Here is a 15795-nt window from a genome sequence, read left to right on the forward strand (position 1 = left end):
GCTCCCTGTAGAGACACTCGTGCTGTGTTTGCATATTTTATCACCGATTAAGTAAATTAAATGCAATGTTTGTCAAATACACAGACGTTTTTAGAAACCTTTTCATGAAACAACAGAAAAACTTTTCATATACAGCTTAATACAGCACCATCTGTTCAACAGTAAAGTTCAATCAATATACACTATTTAAATACTATTTAAAGTGGGTCTATATACACTTTTATTAGTGTTTTTTTGATAAACATAACTCAATAAAATATTGCGACTACAGTTAAATATTTTACTGTTGTAAAAACAGATTTGTGAGCATTACTGGAACTGAAGATGTTAGAATAAACCCATAACACGTGTCATTGTTGTCAACAGAAGTCGAAAACACCTTATGACTGTTTCCAAGCAGGTTTTCAAAACCCTTCTCTTCTATTGGTGAGATAAATAGTTAGCCCCGCCCCAAACTCACATCATTGGTTAAAGTTGAGCCAATTTTCCAATGTTGGACCATTCAAACAAACACCGATTTCAGGGATATCAGCCTACAAATAGCTTTCTGTATTGCCACAATTCTGGAATTTCTAACTTTGATTCAAATCCTTAAAAATGTTTGATGTACTGTAATTGGCACAACATTAAAAAGCATACAATTTGAACAGATTTGAAACATTTGAGCATAATAAATGTATTTTCTCTACAACTGAAAATATTTTTTCTCTGATTCTTCTTGCCTGATAGCTTTGAGGGGGAGTAATAATAATATTAACATCTCAAAGGCATAAATACATTATTATTCTATTACAACTGCACATAAAATATATATATATATATATATAAATATATATATATATATATATATATATATATATATATATATATATATATATATATATATATATATATATAAATTATAATTAAAAAAATCATTATAAGTGTATTAACTATTTTACACTGCGGTTGTAAAATTACAATAAAACAAGATCAACATTAATTGTCTGTGCACATTATGCTGGAATAAATGTTTCATTTTAACATGAAAAAAAAGACATTTCACATTTAAGGTGTATTTTTATACACGACACATTCTTTACAACTGTTTTAGCATTAAAGGTTGTGTTACAAAAATATGTGCATTCGCACTATCAGGGTTGATAAAGTCATTACTAAACTTGATAATCACCAGTGACAGTCATATTTATGTATGATTTTTCTTTTCTCTGCTGTTGCTGTGCTGTGCTTATGTAAAGGGCTGCAACCTGGCATCCAGACATAATGCCTGATGAGAATTCAATGCACTGAGAAATGCAGAATTACAGGGATCACATCCAAATCAAAAACCCATTCGTTCCATTGGGACAGGGATTGCTACTGATCGGCTGGAGATTTCCCACAAGGAATATGGCATTTCCTGTCTGTATGTATTTAAGCCAAGTCACGGTACACATATACTTTATATCCCCATATCTAATTCTGTTTATCTTCATTGATTCAACTGCTCTTTCAACCGATGTGGGGCAGAAAAGGTCTGAATTCTGAATTATTAATTTTGGCAGTCAAATGTTGTGTTTATTTCTTTGTGGACTGATTTTCATGTGCATAATAATAATAATAATTATTTAAAATTCAAGACTGTATACGTTTTGATTTTCTGGTTCACTAGAGCCAGCTTATTTGCAATGTACAGTAGTGTCTCCAAAAAGTATCGAGGCACTTCATGCATTTCTCAGGTACAGGTAGACGGAATTGCCACTGAAACCACGATCAAATCAAAGCCTGAGGTGAATGTGTGCACTTAAATAGCACACATTTAAAGACTCATTCACGCTTTGTTAAACACTGAGAGGCAGGTGTGTGAAATGTGCCTCCCTGCTCGGGTAATTATGAAGGGGTAGAAGACAACAGGTTGAGAGAGGAAGTCAGGCTCATACGAGAAAATAAATGCAACACATTCACTCTGAGAGACAGAAGAAAACATCAGCTGACAGCGGCATATGTCAAATGATCAAATGACCGCCTTTCACACAGAGCGGTCACACACAGACAAGGACAGAAAAAAGGAGCGAAAGAGAGGTCAATAAACATGATGGCATAATGTGTTTTTACCTTGCATATGAGTGCAGCAGGTGTTTCTGCCCTCTATAGTCCTAACATTCACATCAGAGTCATGTGGAATCAAAGATAATTCCCCACTTTAGTATACGCTAATATTTAGTTAACCATATATATATACATATATTTTAAAAGTGCCGCTGGTTGCAGTCAACAACAGGGTAATGAACTTTCTGACAGCATCTGAAAATGTGTTTCCTGAAGTGAACCTGAAGTCAGTGTAGCTTAATATGGCATGTGTATTGGTTGTTTTCAGATGACACCTGACTACTAGCTGTCACTGGCTTTTTGATTTACTCGTGTAATATGCCTCAGAGACACACAGATTTCTTGCACACATAGCTGCGATGACATTAATGATGAAGGGGATGATGTTGATGACTCTATGCTTTAGCTTGGTACAAACATACAATAAAAGAGAAAAATGGGTGCTGAATATTAGCAATAACAGCAAGTAAATCACACACATATATATTAAGAGTGGCTCACATAAGGAGACTTCCATTCTTTTATGTTCTATGCATGTATGGCTTAGTTATTCCACTCTCATAGACATCAATTAGCAAAATACAGATCAAAATGAAGGGAGCAGATGAAATATTTTGATATGTTGAAGACTCACTTATGTGTAGACATCAATTATAGTTTTCTCAAACACTTCTGTGCTGACATCTTAATTACAGAGTACTAATCAAAGCAAGATTGCAATAAGAGGTGATTAAATTGGTACTCTCTCTCTCTCTCTCTCTCTCTCTCTCTCTCTATGAATATGCACTGAATTAAAATATGTGTGTTACTTTGACAGTCCTTCCTGTACTTGAACATAGTGTTTTTAAGCCATTCTTCTTATTTCTGGCATATCCACATTTCTATATCCAGCAGCTGATGTTGAGGTCCAAAAAAAAAAAAAAAACTGTAATTTTAAATTTTAGTCCGGTGGGTCATCCAAAGTTTAACGATTTTACTGCTGTTTTCTGAATCATTAACTTTTAAATGAACAAGTTATGTTGTACATGATTTATTTATTATAATTATTTTTAAATATATTGTGGATTACTCTATTTTGTGTTTAGTTTTTGGAGTGTTGGGCTTTTGTAAAATCCTTTAAATTCAATTTTCCATGTTAAAATATTTTCTCTTATATGTGTCTATGAGTTGCTTTTTTGTATGAATCAGTTTATTTAAAGGTATAAGTTAAACATGCATTTCATACATACAGCAACTTGAATACACGATGGAGCTGAATTCTATTTTATGAATCATGTTTTTAATTCCTTTAAAAAATTTAATTTGATTGTGAATTCATAAAGCAAACAAAAATGCAAAAAATTACGTCTTAAAATATCATATATTTTGACATTTTTATGACAATTTAAATTTAACAATTTAAGACAATGTTAGTTCAGTTTATAAAATGTCAGGTTTTACAATAAAAATGTATATATAATAAATTATATTTGTTTAAAAATACATTTAAGGTAAGGCAAGGTAAGTTCAGTTTGTAAAAATGCCATGTGGTGTGCAACTCACCACAAGATTATGACTGAGTAATTAAAGAAAAAAAATATGTTAACTGAGATTAGAGTAAATACATTACATTGTTTCTCAAATAATAAAATAAAAACTTTTTTTTAAAAGTGTATTATTATTATTATTATTATTAACTATAATTATGTTGTAAAAAACTTTCATGAGAATATTAAATAGCATTTACAGAATATTTCAGATGTGACAAAAAAGAGGAAAAACGCAGAAAAAGGGCAAACACAAGCCAATAAATAAATAAAAGTATGATAAAATAAATACATAAATAATTAATAATAAATAATTTAAAAACATATATATTAAAGATAATATTCTATATTATTATTATGTTAAAATGTTTTATTACAATGAAACTTTTCTTATCAGCTTTTTCAAAACCATATGAAACCAAAATGAATGCTAACGTGTTAATGAAGGTTAACGTGTTAACGTGCTAATGAAGGTTAACGTGTTTTAAATTAATAAAATGTTCATTTAGTTTAATGGAGAAACAACTATCAGTCAATTTCGAGCAGATTTTCCAAAAGTGGCTCTTTTTTTAATTTGCCCAATTTTTGTTTGCAAAACCATGCAACACATTTGTTGCCATTAATGTTTCAAAAATTAGCTTTAATTGTGATTTCAGTGAAGTTTGGCTCTAACTCCTGCAAAAGAGTCTTTTTGCCATATACTGTTTTCATGGCAGCCCATTTCATGGTTATGATTGGCTCGTGTTTGTAGCCCAAGGGTATAAAGCATACCTTTTCTGTTCCATGTCTGTCTCGAGCTCATCCAAGCCATTTGACAGATCTTCTCTTTCCTCTCTAAAGCACCTCCAGGCATTGCAAGAGGAACTAGGCTTCCTTTGATAAGGGTGATCAAGACTGGCATTCCCATGCCGACAGGTTTCACCAACATGAGAGATGCGGGGAGTGGTGGGGGATTTGCGCACCCATTACCCACAAGGCCGCTCGTCTGATGGGACACAATCTGAGGAGATAGAGGGCTCAGTCAGGCCGGCAAGAGGTAGGGGGTGGGGAGCCAAACGATGCAGGAGCCGAGGGGGAACCGTGAGGATGAAAGGTATCAGGCATAAAAGAGAGAAGAGAGGGGGAGATGAGTAAAAAGCAGCATAAAAAAAGAACAAAAGTAAAGAGTGATGTAGAGGAGATGGGGAGCACCCGCCCTGAAAATCTGTCACTAGTGCAGATGAACGGGAGAGACAGCTCTCACACACCCCCATTATGTGCTGTACAGTAGAGAAAAACAAATTAGAATGGCATCTTGGGAAACATCACAAAGCATAAGCGCTGTAGTCTGCTGTCCGTAACATCTATAGACGTTGATTTATGTTGTATGGAAAGAAAGAAAGAAGACTGGAGAAAAATCAGGCCTTGGTGCTTGTTATTGCAGCCTTGAAATATCAGCTTCGTAAAACGGATAGTCAGACAATTCTTTCATTGACTGCACTGATAAGTTGTTCCTCTGAAAGCGCAAACCTTAAAAATGCAATATAACAGCACTTTGCTTTCCTCTCTGTCTGTAGTGATGGAAGCCGAATGGTTCAGGTTATAGGTTGGATATCTACTATAATCTAGACACATAAACTAGATCAGTGGTTCTCAAATGGTTTTGCTTCAGGACTTAGATTTCACATTAGGCTTTAAGTGGTGACCCGACACAGTACGAAAATTGTTTATGGTAACACAAAAGTAACACAACTGTCCTTAAAATCGAACTCAAGAAACAGGTTATGTCGAGATTATGATTTTTTTTTTTAATGCAATCAAAAAAAAAAGGAAATTGTAATTATTATGGCGTTACGTAGCATCTGCCCAACAGTATTCTATAGTTTTTGGAATTATGGAGATGCCCTGTCACCACAAGATGCCTTTGAGCATGGCACTTAACCTCAGGATGATCCAAAGGGACTGACCTTGCAATTTGTCTACCTCCACTTTCTGTGGACAAAACACGTCTGCTTAGTAACCAAGGCAACTTACTTTTCTAAACTACATATTGTCCTCTGTACAAGGAGAGGTTGCACGCATACATTACATTCTCATTAGGGGCATTCTTTATTGACCAGAAAAAAAAAGCCTGAAATAAAAAAGTGAATAGATAAGTGGCGCATTGCACGACTCATTAAGCTCATTTTAAAACGCTGTCTTGTTTTTCTATTATTCCCTGATTTACAATTTAGCATTATGCCTATTGACTATGAAACTAAATTTCAGCTCAAATGATTTTCACACAAAGGCATATCAAGTTCTCAATCTGTCTTTCTTGATTGTACCATCATTCCAATGTGTTTTCAGGTCTTCCTCTTTGACATGTTTGACTGTCCTCGGGCTGAAAAGCCAGCAATAAGTCGGTGTTTCGGTGCTCTATGTGATCCCAAGGGTAATGTTTGGCCAATGTTCTGTCACTGTTTTCTGCAATTGTATCTGATACACAATGAATTCTGTCCAATTTCCACTCTCTGAGATTTGTGTGCCATTTAGTTCCACGTTCACGAAGGTAAGATATGTCCCAATTTACTGCTAATGTGTATACAAATAAGGCATCTTGTCATGTGGAATGTAAAGTTATATATGATCATTTCTGTAGGTCTAAGAATGGGATGTTTTGGGGGAAAAAAAATTGTTGGACTGTTATGGTTAAATTTATAATGGACAGGCTTTTTCTTTGTACATCACCAAAGCCCATTTTTTTTTTTTGCCCTGCTCAACTCTCATAGGGGTTGAGAATATGGAGCAATTTCTTATATTTATACGTGATGCCCCTTTTACACTTTCAATAAAAGAATATGGGAGAAAAAGACCCATATGCTACCATTCTAAAGATTATAATCTGTAAGATTGTTTGTTTTTGAATAAAGTCTCTTATGCTTACAAAGGAGGCGTTCATTTGATTATAAATACAGTAAAAAGAGCAATATTGTGAAATATTATTAATATTTAAAATAAATGTTTCATATCTAAATATAATTGAAAACATAATTTATTCATGTGATGCAAAGCTGAATTTTCAGCGTCATTGCTCCAGTCTTCAGTGTCACATGATCCTTCAGAAATCATTCTTGTATGCTGATTTGCTGCTCAAGAAACTTTTGTTATTATCATCACTGTTAATAGTCGTGTTGATTCATATTTTTGTGGAAACCATGATTGCCCCTCCCCCCAGCAATCTATGATGAATACAAAGTTCACAATAACAGCATTTAATTGTAATTATATTTATTTAAAATATTAATTATTATTATTATTATTAGTTAGTCTTTGCAGTCACTTTTGATCAATTCCATGTATCCTTGCTGAATAAAAGTATTACAAAAAATGAATGAATGAATGAATGAATCAATCAATCAATCAATCAATCAATCTTATAGACTCCAAACGTTTTAGCAGTAGTGTGCAGTGTGTAATGTCCCTTTTCTTTTTTTTCTTTTTTTGACTTTCAGTAGATGATTAAATTCATCAACACTTTCCAATATAATTATTTGTAAAAAAAAAAAAAAAAAAGATTCATAAAATGCAATGATTTTTCGAAAGTAAGGCTTACTTGGAGTACATTGAGAAGAAAGTACTATTTGAGTTGAAACTGTTGTTTCAGTTGAATTGCACAGTTTATTCAGTGTGTTAATTGCTTTTTCTTTGTAATTGTTTGAGAAGCAATTTGAGTGAAAACTGTTTCTACACAATTTATTTATTTTTTATTTTTTGGATTGATTGGGTCTTTTAGCAAATTGAGTACTTTATAGCCACAGTTATGCAAATCAAGGATACATACTGTAGTTTATTATAAAGTTCCTACAGTTCAAGGTCACAAGTTCTCTATCCACACCATCATTCTGAACTGTTTGACCTTGTAGGGAGGTGTTTGAGCCGGGGTGGGATGGACGGGACCATTGGTGCTCCCTGGTGTGCTCTTTAATTAAAGGCCACCATTATCAGGATTACTCACTGTAGGTACCCAGCATCCCCCTCTAACACCGTATGGGCCTTATCTGCTTCAGCTGCAAAGGTTCACCTGATCACAGCATCCTAAGCCATGTGGACAGAGTACGAGGTCTGCTGAGAGCAAGCAAGAGAGAAAGAGGGTGAACTTTGGACAATCAAGCAGATGGAGAGATACAAAAAGGGGAAAAAAGATCTGGAGTGATGGTCTGTGACAGAAAAAGCTTGAGATGAGTGAGTCGAGAGGAGAGGAGAGGAGAGGAGAAAGAGAAGGTCAGAGGAGGGAGGGAGTGATGGAGCGAGCGAGCCGGATTGCATCCTATTGCATCAGTCCTGAGTAACGAGATAGGAAGATGCTGGGCTGAGCCACACAAATAGCTTTTTGCGCCGGCTGTGTGCTGAGGAACAGGAAGGGGCGGAGGAAGATGCATCTAACCCTATGACGTTATAACGGATCTCCACCCCGTAGCGCCGTCCGGCTGTTTCTGCCCCACAACAGCCCCTGGAGTTCACTCATTAGATTTTACCCAGCAGTGCTTTTAGACATGTAAGACCAATTCATTGATAAACAAAGAGAGAAGAGAGGCACTCAAAGAAAAGCCAATAATTTCACCCTCTTTAATACGGCCATCACGAATGTCACAGACATGTACAGATATGTTGTTCCGTATAGTACTAAAACTAATAGTAGCACTTACCTATTCTATTCTATTCTATAAAAAAAGAAAAAAGAAAAGAAAAAATAGCTATGTGTACTGTGCTAGACTAACTGAGACTTGTCACAGCACTTGTATACTGTTGCTCTCTCGTTGGTCTGATTGCTTCAATTGTTCTCCTCATTGTAAGTCGCTTTGGATAAAAGCGTCTGCTTAATGATTAAATGTAAATGTTGTTGGGCAAAAGAGACAAAAGAGTTGAGCAGACATATTGAAACTGCACTACAGTGAGGTCAGGTTTAATGTGTGTTTATTTATGCTTTATGTTGCTTTCAGGGGATTTCAGTGGTTTTCAAACCGGAGCCTCTGGGGATTTCAGAGATGAAAAGGTTTTACTAAAGGTATTTGTAGGGAAGACAACGTTAACAATTTCAACACATTTACATCATTTGACATTATTACGCTTTCAAAGTTCTTTCTGAAAGTGAATGATTATGAGATGAACCAAAATAAATGTGTTCAATTTACAGCCATTGTTTTTTTTTTTTTTTTTTTTTTTACAATAAGCAATCAAAACCAACTCTGCATATGTTGTATCATTTTAGAAAGAGATTTTATGGCAGTGTGGTTTGTAAAGCTGCTTTGGAGCAATATTTATGCTCATTATCTAAACATTATCTAAACATTATCTAACCTATCAGCCTAATGTAAAGTAAATATTTAAATAATTTAATTGATTTTTTTAGTATTTAAGTATTTTATTATTAAAACTATATGTCAAAGGTTTTTTTCCATGGAGAAAAAACAGTGGGTATACACCAACATGATGCAAGAATTCACATTTATATGTGAACTATCCCTTTAAGAAAGCAGGCAGTAGTGCAGATTTGCTGTGCTTAAGGAGAATTACATCTCCTCTAACTTGACTTGGATAGCAGCCATGTTTGGTTGTATACAGCCAGAGGAAAACTAAATCTGTTTTTCAGTATGTGATGTATTATTTTTCTGTCATAACAGGGCACCTCTTTCAGATCATATCTCCCTAATCCCTAGCAACAGCAGGGGTTGCTCAAGTGTTGCAACATCCTTCATCAATTAAAAAAGCACACGCTGCCATTTTCCATAAACTGGCAGAAATTACGTAAACATGCATCATTAGAGCGAAAGCTGCCAAAGCCCAGCCCATCATCATCTCCCTTTCCCCATATTGATCCATTATGAATAGACCACAGCGCATTGGGACCCGGAGCCATTTGGTGTCTCTTGTCTTTCAACCTCTCCAATCATTTCCTCATGTTTGTTTTTACCATCTCCATCTTCCACTCACAGATGAAGCTATTGATATTAATGAGATGCAAATGTCTGAAATTATTACCATCACATTTTTTTATTTTTTAGTTTCTTGAAATTGATTCTGAATAGTTTGATGTTGTCACATTGCTGAAACATCCATATCATAACACACGGTTTGTCAGCAGCAACCTGAAGTTCTCACCTCCTGTGAGCTTTCCTATCAGAAGCTCTCCATCTCACTTTCAAATGCAAGTACATCTATGGCACATCTCTTTCCTTCAAGAAAGAAGAAGTAGGAATCAATATTCAAAGTCTTTTTCAGACCGAGCCCAAAGGCTGTACATTCTTCATGCTCTCTGAACCGTTTGGATCACTCAATCTAAAAGCTTCTTGACAGGAGGTATTCTGTATGGTGGCCTTGATAAGCTTCCAAGGAGAACATATAAGTTTCGAACATCGTAAGGTTAACATAACATCCTGTAGCTGCAAATCATTAACATTACATATAACCACTGTATAATCGCTGGTGAAAGGTTGATTTTCCACATTGTTTCTGAGAGAACTCTTTCATGCAGAACACATTTAAAAAATAAAAGACACAAATGAGAGGTCTTGAATATCTTATTTATTTTCTTCTAAACACTAATTAAATGGAGAACAAAGGAGAGTCTTGCAGCATTTGGTGCTAATATTTTTCTGTGCATATATTTAGTATAGATTTCTTTACTCAAATATTCATCAAGGCTGCATTATTTGATCAAAAATATAATAAAAACAGTGATATTGTGAAATATTATAATTTAAAACTATATTTATATTTTAATATATGTTTAAATGTAATTTATTCCACTGATGCAAAGCTGAGTTTTCAGCATCATTACTCCAGTATTCAGTGTCACATGGTCCTTGAGAAAACATTCTAATATGCTGATTTATTCATGTATTTATTTATTTATTGAATAAAATGGTAAAAAAAGAACAGCATTTATTCAAAATAGACATATTTTGTATTAATAGCTGATGAACTTTCAGCTTGCATTGCAGGAATAAATTACATTTGAATATATATTATAATAATAATAATAATAATAATAATAATAATAATAATAATAATAATAAACAGTTCTTTTAAATTGCAATAGTTCACAATATTGCTGTTTTTTTTGTGTTGAGCATATACTTTTATCAACTTATGTGAGCATTGCTCTCCACATACATTTTTATAGCTCTCTAATCTTACTGGTTCCCTACAGTTCACTCATTTTCTTCTAATTTTACTTTCAGGACTTTTAGGAAAAACATCAGAGATAAAATTCATACCGAGAACTCAGAGTAAACGACCTCTGAGCAATAAAAGCTTCCTCTGGGCAGTTGTGCAGAAGCTTTAGCCATTCTCAAGAAACAAATTAAAGATCTTCTGCAGCTAATATTTAGGCTTTTGGGAGTTTAGGGTAATGAGACCAGAGTTTGGTTAGGCCTATATGGAAATACATTTGCACAGTAAGTCAACCACCGTCAAGGCGTGTGGTTGTAAAATGTTATCCAAGTTTCTCTAAGCATAAATCCCAGATGACACTACACTGGCTAGCACTCTCTTTATTGCTGCAGGGGTTAAACAACAGAAGCTGCCCACACTAGCAGGAGAAAGCATCTGTAATGGTTGAACTGCTAAAGTGCTAGTTGTCCCAGGCCCATCTTTAAGAAATTATTGTCTGCATGCTGTTATCTTGATACCTTCAAAACACAAATTTACTAGTAAACAGAGTTTGCACTAAACACAATTGCAACAGTGATTATCACTACAATAAAACTATGCTTACCTGTTATTAGCATGCCCTTGTTATAAAGAAGTACACTTTCACTTTTCAACTCTTTTTAAGTTGAGATAATGAATTGGTGGGTTTTTGTTAAATGTGAGCTAAAATCACCACAATTAAAAGAACCAAAGACTTAAACTACTTCAGTCTGTGTGCATTGCATTTATTATCCATCTATCTGTCAGGGATCTTGGAAGGAGGACCCAATTGAAGTGAGAAATAACAAGGTTGTATTGACATGACAGACTGATACAAGAGGTAGTGAAGTGCACAGATACCACAACAAGAACGCAAACAAAAATAACAGCTAGGGAAGGCCACTGGGAAGGCTTCAGGAAACAACTGGCAGAATATTTGGGCAACAGAGGGGGAAGCAAGACCAGGGTCCCGTTCTTCGTACGTCACTAACTCAGTTAGCTGGATTTGAATGTTGACGATTTGGCGTGATCTGGGATCATTTGGTTCTTCGAAGCTCATCCCGGAGCTGTCATAGCAACAGGTCCGTAAGCTTAAACCTGCTTGGGAGCAGGCTTATTTCATGTAAACAGGATTAGATCGCTTCTTTTCAACCAGAACTGATACTCAAAATATGTCTGCTACCACCGCTACTTTATTACAAGAGTATCGTACTGATCCAGGGACAATAATTTAAAATAATAATCATTAAAAGAATTAATTAAAAATAATATAAAAATGCTGTGTAGTCCATAACAGCCTACTATAGACACAGCCAGTTTTACTCACTGAAATATTTATTTGTCATAAAATTATTACTTCATAATTGTATTAGAGTCTTAAACACATGCTATACAGATTATAGAGTCGTGCATTATTTTGAGTGATGACTGCTATTATAAGAGTGGCTTGATGGAGTGCTGGAGATGCACATAACATGATATTGACCCTTAAGAAACTTTCATTAATGCTGTCACGTAACAAATCTGTCCAAATATAAAATGAAATGAATAGATAATTTCTACATTGAAATTAAAATGTAAAGACTGTACAACTATTATAAATTGCGAATATAAATAATTGGGAATCATAAAAAAAATTCTAATAAAAACATGCATCTATTATCTGTTTCATGTATCTATTATAACATTTATGTAGTTTTGTTTGCTTGGCTGTTTCCTTATAAAAGTCCAGAAATTTGTCAAGTTTTTCGTCGGGTGTCATTTTAAATTATATGACGTCATTACATTGCCGTCTTGCCACCAGCCAATCGCTGCACTGCTGATCATGGTTTCGAGTATCGATACATATCCCCTATTAAGCCAACACATGAACGTGCAATTATCTCAGATAACTCAATCCAGCGATACTAATCATACATAACAGGTGTGTTCGAAGAACCCAATTAGCCGGATCATGATTAGCACGATGATATCATCTTGGATGTGTCATTTGATCTCGGATGTAATAAGCGACGTACGAAGAACGGGCCCCAGGCTGATAGAGAAGGCCACACAAGGCACCATAGAGCAGAGCTCAGAAAATTGTTGACCACTGACTCTGGAGACAGACCAGATGCCAGGCTGGTAGAACCAGGGCAGGACACATGGGGACAGGTCTTGTGTTCGAGTTCCTGACTAGACAGGACAAAGCCCCACAAAAACACAAGTTAAATCCAAGACAAAGCATATAAACCAATGAACTAATAAAAGTAAAGTAACAAAATAAGAAATTACCAATTTAAGAAAATGATCAAACAAATCTGAAATAAAGAATCAAGACTAGAAAACAAAATAAATATTACGAATGAATTTTACTAAATTACTTAACAATTTACTAAAACAAGGAGCAAGACAAGAACATAGAATCACAAGGACTAGACAAAACAAGGGCACAAGACCAACCAGACAGGGAGACACGGACACATATTCAGCCACATCCAAAGACAGAGGAGGTGAGAATGACAACGGACCAGCAAACACAAAAGGGTAAGGTGCACTATAAATATGGAGGAAAATACATGAGGGACAGGTGAGCACAATTAGACCAACTAGGCTAACAAGGGTGTGGTAAAGAGGAAACAAGGAGGAGGGGCTAAAGGAAGCACATGGACAACGAAATCAAGGCCTGACACCATCTATCTATCTATCTATCTATCTATCTATCTATCTATCTATCTATCTATCTATCTATCTATCTATCTATCTATCTATCTATCTATCTATCTATCTATCATCTGTCTATCTATATTTATCTGTCTGTCTCTCTAAACATTATCACAGTTCATGAGCTCATTGTTTTAATTTAGCCTAGCTATTCTTTTTTTTTTTCTTTTTTTTTTGGGGGGGGGGTCTGCAGCTTGTTACTTGTCATCTGCATAAGTGCTGAATGTTTATATATTTGAAAATCAGTCACTGGCTTGCACCCAAATGCACCACATCCCTGACCTTTATCAGTGCTCGGGGCAAAGGCAAAGTCTAATAGGTGCATTACTATTCCAGGCATCTCTTTCCTGGCATTTGATCAAATGGTTGTCCATTTAGACGAGCAGCCCTGGGACCCTGTGTCAAAATGTCAGCTTATTATCTGTTTGGAGACCACTGAGCTCCAATACTGGCTATATTCAACCTCCACCTTGAAAAGGATTATCACATTTTTTCATGCCTCTTTGTATTTGTTGCAGCAGTTCTCCTGCTATAAGGACACTTTAACTTAAATAACTGAGCCTGATACAAACTATTGTTTTCCAAGTTCACAATTGTCACTTTCTTTCTCGTGAAGCATTTAAAAATGCTATCAGTTTTCTTCTTGTGAAGCGTTTGACTTTCTCAAAGGTCTCTGGTGTGCTAGCATGTGTGTGGGAGTCCATTTGATTTCTCTACATGGGCATAAACAAGCTCTCAAAAGAGAGCACTAGATAGCATCTTCCAGGGCTCACGTCTTCCCAGCTGATTTAGTTTGGACACAAAGCGTAAAGGCACTGAAACTACAAACCAGTGCCTCTCTCCATTAAGAAGATAAATGAATCTATCTCTTCATGTCTATATTCATTCTCTGTTGTGTAGGAGAAAGGAAATGCTCATTTCTGTTTACCCAACCAAGCTAAATGAAAGTGGATGGGGCTGAATTGCTTCTCCTGAACAGACCATGGTGCCCAAATCTGAAGGGAGATGCCATACACGAAGTGTGTGTGTGTGTGTGTGTGTGTGATGTGGACCAGGGTCAGGAAGGCCCATTGGCTTCAGCGCTGTGTTAATATAAAGGAAGCTAGATGAAATCTGACTGTGATGTCTTCATCTTTCTCATGTATATTAACCAGGTCCGTCCTCAGAGATTCTCAGTTGATAAAGTCATCCAATATAGCAGAATCTCCACCCCGTGCTGTGAGATAAGATTTATTTTGCAAATTTTACACTTGCTTGTCTCTATGTGTGTATGTTAAATGCATTTTGAGTGACATTATCAACTCTATATATCATAGATAGTTATTAGAAGAGATTGGGTGGGGAAGGGAAGGGACTGTTTCCCAATCAAATGAGCCGCTCAGAGCATTTTCATTCAAAGGGTGTCCTAAAAGTCATTGTTAATAAACTCCTAAACACTTTCTTAAACAGAGTGTGATGGCAATGAATTATCCCCTGTGATTAAGAAATGCACTTAATTGTATTGAATATGCATTTGCATTTTATTCAGAAAAATAAAATTTAATAATAATAATTAAAAGGCCACTTTAATGCACTTGAAGTGCACTTTGTAATAATGTCAAATAAAAAGTTTTATTTAAAGTACATTTTACAAAATATAGAATAGTCTAATGTGGAGTACTTACATGTAATTTTTATTATTACATTATCGGATCTTTATGGAATCTTGTTTCCATAATATCTTAGTTTACTGTGGGAAAAGGCATAATTCTAAGTTTATATCTCAGTCCTTCCTTTTGCCTATTTTTCACTCAGAATTGCAAGTTTATATCTCACAATTCTGTGTTTGTATCTCGTAATTATGACTTTTTTTCTCAGAAATGAACAAATCGTCAGGTAAACACATAGTTACATTTACTTATTTACTTTCTTTCAGTCAGTCACTATATATATATATATATATATATATATATATATATATATATATATATATTATTGTTATTATTATTATTTTGTAACTTCTTCCTATGCTGAACTAGGCAATATGGGATTGCAGGCTACAATTTTTATTACTTTCATGTATTTGTGTGTGTGTCTGTCTGTGTGTGTGTGTGTGTGTGTTTGACCAGCGCGCTTTAAACCTATCCTTTTTGTTTGTTTCCACCTTTATCATTCTATTATTTCCAACCATCTGTAATATATCCCTCTCAAGCATGATTCAAAACAATGTTTCCATGGCCAAGGGGTAATTTTTCCAGCATTATGGTGCCCTGCTGTCCCCCTGGTGCTGTGCTGTCTCACACTGTGACAGGACTGGAGTTAATTTACCTCTGGATACCTATATACT

Source organism: Carassius carassius, chromosome 25 (genome assembly GCF_963082965.1).
Source record: "Carassius carassius chromosome 25, fCarCar2.1, whole genome shotgun sequence".
Classification (NCBI taxonomy): Eukaryota; Metazoa; Chordata; class Actinopteri; order Cypriniformes; family Cyprinidae; genus Carassius; species Carassius carassius.